This window comes from Schistocerca serialis, chromosome 2, assembly GCF_023864345.2.
Source record: "Schistocerca serialis cubense isolate TAMUIC-IGC-003099 chromosome 2, iqSchSeri2.2, whole genome shotgun sequence".
NCBI classification, from domain to species: domain Eukaryota; kingdom Metazoa; phylum Arthropoda; class Insecta; order Orthoptera; family Acrididae; genus Schistocerca; species Schistocerca serialis.
In genome coordinates, this window is record NC_064639.1 from 587408398 (window position 1) to 587412784 (window position 4387).

Genomic DNA, 4387 nt, shown 5'->3' on the forward strand with positions numbered 1-4387 from the left:
TCAATGCCACCCTCCCTATAAACTCCTCCATGTACTGGTCTGCCTTCTATTGCCTTACTAGTTCCCATTACACAACCCATTACCCCATCCTCCATAACGACTGCCCCCTTCCTAACAACCTCAGTAAGGCCAACCGCTTCCCACCTTTCTGAGGTCTTCTCCTTCCCTGACGATCCCCACTTGGATTATTCCCTTTTCCCTACTGTCATGGAACACTCCTATGCCTCAGTCGCTGCAGCTACTCCCAGTGCTTGGGGCAGTTACCCCTCTCTGACATAAACATTCCAATCCCAGCACAAAACATTAAACTTATCCTCCTGTCAAAATGCAGCACGGCCCTGGTCATGACTGTGTCACCTACTGACACCTCAGAGAATGTCCCTTCTCCTTCCTGACTGTCTTTGCCGATTTATTTGTCGTCCTCTCCACTGGCTTCCACGCCAACCTGCGGAAGACTTCCCACGTCCTCTTGTTCCTCAAACCCAACAAACCCCCTTCCCTCTTCCTATAATCCCATCTGCCTCACCTCCATCTTCAATAAGGTCTTCAAATCCATCATCTCCAGTCATACCTATCACCACTCCTCCCTCTTACCCAGTGTGGTTTCCGACCATCCTTCTCCACCAAAGACCAACTCCTTAACCTCATCCACCTTCTCTCCCTCCAACTTAACTTCCGTCACTCTGCCATTTTTGTTTCCCTCAACCTTCAAAATGCTTACGACCACCTATGGCATCCCTGTCTCAAAACTCCAAACCTATTCCTGCCTATCAATTTTGTCCATCTTGTCGGTTCCTCCTTCTCACGCCATCTTTCCTATGTCACCCTCCACAATACCAACTCTCATATCTTTTATCCCACTGCTGGCATCCCCCAACAAGGCTCCATCTTCTCCGCTCTCCTCAATCTCCTATACACTGCTGATATGCCCAAGCCACCCCCACCTGTACACCTTCTCCAATATGCTGATGACACCTCCTTCTTGGCTCTCTATCCTACCCTTCAATGGTACCAATGCGACCTCCAAACCCAACTTGACTAGTTCGAAACTTGATGCAACCAGTGGTTCCTTCATATCAACCCCTCCAAGACCCAGGCAATCATCATAGGCCACACCACCAACTCCTTCCGTCTCCATGATTTCTACCTAACCATTGGTTGTCCCATCCAGCTCACACCCATCCTGAGATACCTTGGCCTCACCCACGGCCATCACCTCACCTGGACCCCTCATCTCCATCCAGCAGAAAGTCTATTTCCACCTCTGCCTCCTGAAACTCCTTTCCAGCCAGACATGGGGACTGCATCCTTCCACCACTCTCCACATCTACAAATCTCTCATATGTCCTATCCTCTGTTATGCCAGTGTTGCCTGGATCTCCGCTCAGCCCCCCCCACCCCCCACCACTTTCATAAGACCCTCAAAATCCTAGAATGTCACACGCTCCTCCTTGCCTTCCATATCTGCCTTCTGTCCCCCACATGACTATTGCATGACCTCATCCCCTTCCCCCACCACCTCCTTTTTTCCCAACATATCCACATCCTTTACACTGTCTTCAGGTTTGAGTCCCCCCACCCACTGGTGTCCTCCTTCCTCTCCACCCTCTGCTCATTTCCTAGCCTCTATCGCTGTATCCCTCCCTCTCTCCACCTCCACACCCTCCATCTCCTTCAACGGGACAATTTCCAACACCTCCCCCTCCCGGATGATGAATTTCACCATGACATCTACCCTTCCTACCAACTGTGGCCTTGCCTTGTCCACACCCCCTTCCCCAGGGCCCCCTTTTCCTCTGCTATCCTTCCCCCAGAGTGGTTTTCCCTCCTTCCCTCCCCCCTGAGTCTCTGCATCCCCTTCACGGACGTTTACCCCCCCCCCCCCCCATCCTTCTCTCCCCAGCCCCCTTCAGCGCACCCCCTGTCCCATCTCCCCTTCTCTCCCCCCTCCCCCCTCTAGCACCGCCCAGTCACCCTTTCTTCCCTTCTCTCTCGTATCTGTACCACTGGCATGTCCTCTCAGTTTGTTCTTCGTCGTCGGTGTGCTTCATCGATGCTATGTTCGGTGCTGTTGTACAGTTACGTCAAGTGTTGTGATTTTAATTGTGTGCTGGACTAGTACATAGTGTTACTGTCCGTGATTGTTCTGTGCTACACCAACCTTCACAACTTTTATGCTCTGGCCGTACTTCCCCTTCTGTTCTTTTAATAGTCACAGTGCGTTGTTTTGGTGTACACTTTTTTAGATTTTTATCTCCATTTTTCCAATCACCCCCTCTTGTATGATATCTTCGATTATGTTTCCCCTATTTTTTTCTCTGTTTCGCCATATTTTCTCCTTTATGTTGTTTTAAATGTCTCCCTGTTATGTACTGTCTCTCTGCTAAAGAGCTGCGCCTATGTTGCTCCCAGCCCCCCCCCCCCTCCAGGATGGGGAACTGAAATTCAATAGCGAAAAAAAAATAGTAAATGTACAGTAACTATAGCTGTAGAATAAATACAACAAAATCATTTCAAAATGGCTCTGAGCACTATGGGACTTAACTTCTGAGGGCATCAGTCCCCTAGAACTTAGAGCTACTTAAACCTAACTAACCTAAGGACGTCACACACATCCATGCCCGAGGCAGGATTCGAACCTGCGACCGTAGCGGTCGCGCGGTTCCAGACTGTAGCGCCTAGAACCGCTCGGCCACCCCGGCCGGCAAAATCATTTCACATGACATGAACAAGTGTATTGTTAGGCAGGTTTGAAGGTAGTTAACAAAGCTCAAATGAAACAGAAACCACGCTATCTATCGCCGGAATGATTTCCGCTGCAGAAGTTGGAAGAGACGAGAGCAGTTTGTCTGATGTGTCCGATGAAATTTTCTAACAAAAAATCACTGAATCAGTTTGTTTCATTGATACTGTGCTTATCTTTACCTAATTTTTTCGCTATGTTATTTGTTGATAGTCTTCTGCGTTTCTAATCCGCCTTCGTTACTTGTACGTTTACATTTCTTTTCTGAAAGAGACTATTAGCGAGTATGAAACACCATTTTCCATGTTAGCCAAGCACCGCAACACCTCTGTGTCTCCCAGGCCGAGGAAAAACAGGAACATTGCTTCCATCAACACTGCTTGCACGTTTCGCTTTGCTGAGGTATAGACTGGCTCTGCTGAGCAGACTCATAAATTTTAAGTTATTATTCTTTTATTCGAGAATATTATTGTGCAAATATAACTTCTGCTCTTATGGTGCATTTAAATGAGCCATTTTACGTCAATAGTTGGCCTCTATAGCCTTGCCGTCAATATTGCTGCATAGCGGCTGCAGCACATGGCAGTTTTGCGATATGGCTGAGAAATGTTGCTAATGTTGAGATACTTGTCGACGTATTGCCGAGGAGTTGTCGGTGTTGCCAGCCAGTGGTGGAGAATATTTCGTATTGCATGACAGTATCTACCTCTTTCCTTGTCTATAAACGCTTCCCTTTCGTTCTCACCTTGGTTTCCTACTTCCATCACTGATAGCGATGAAAGCCAGCCGGCCCGTGTGGCCGAGCGGTTCTAAGCGCTTCAGTCTGGAACCGCGTGACTGCTACGGTCGCAGGTTCGAATCTTGCCTAGGGCATGGATGTGTGTGATGTCCTTAGGTTAGTTAGGTTTCCGTAGATCTAAGTTCTAGAGGACTGATGACCTCAGATGTTAAGTCCCATAGTGCTCAGAGCCATTTGATGAAAGCCACATGTCTGTGTGAAAACAAGATCGTCTCGATTTTTTTTCAAAAGTTTGTTAGCGTGCATATAGCCATATGGTTTGTATGCTGTCGTGAGTTTGTTGTGTACAGTAAAGTGTAAGTCGACAAACGAGAGCACTACGAATTTTATAAATGAGATTCATGTACGACTAGAGCTATGAGACATCTAAATTAATGTGTAGGAAGATCGCAATCCGAAGAAAAAAGTTCGCAAGCTGTTGCCGATGACTTCGGAATCACAAATGATGAAGCATAGAAAAAATTCCGGTCTTCGAGCCTATGCCAAATGCGAGGCAAAAATGTAGCATAGGAAGAGTGGAAGTGCTGGTGGCTCATTACCCACATAATTTGCATATGATGCCATGAATTTCATGCTACCTCGTCAATTTTGTGGTTATAGTTATGGCCCTGTGTAAACAATTCCGCCCCGGAAAAGGTCAGTGGATATTGCTCGAGTGGCAATAGCGTCACATGGATATTTTCACTATGAGTGCGTCCTCAATTCATTACATTTAATAATTCGGAAATAATCATGGAGAAACTAAACTATTTTATGTATTCAAAAACACCAGGTGCTACATTGACTGTATAGTGTAAATGATGCGATTTTTGAAAAAGAAAAGATCGTTTATAAAACGATAATTA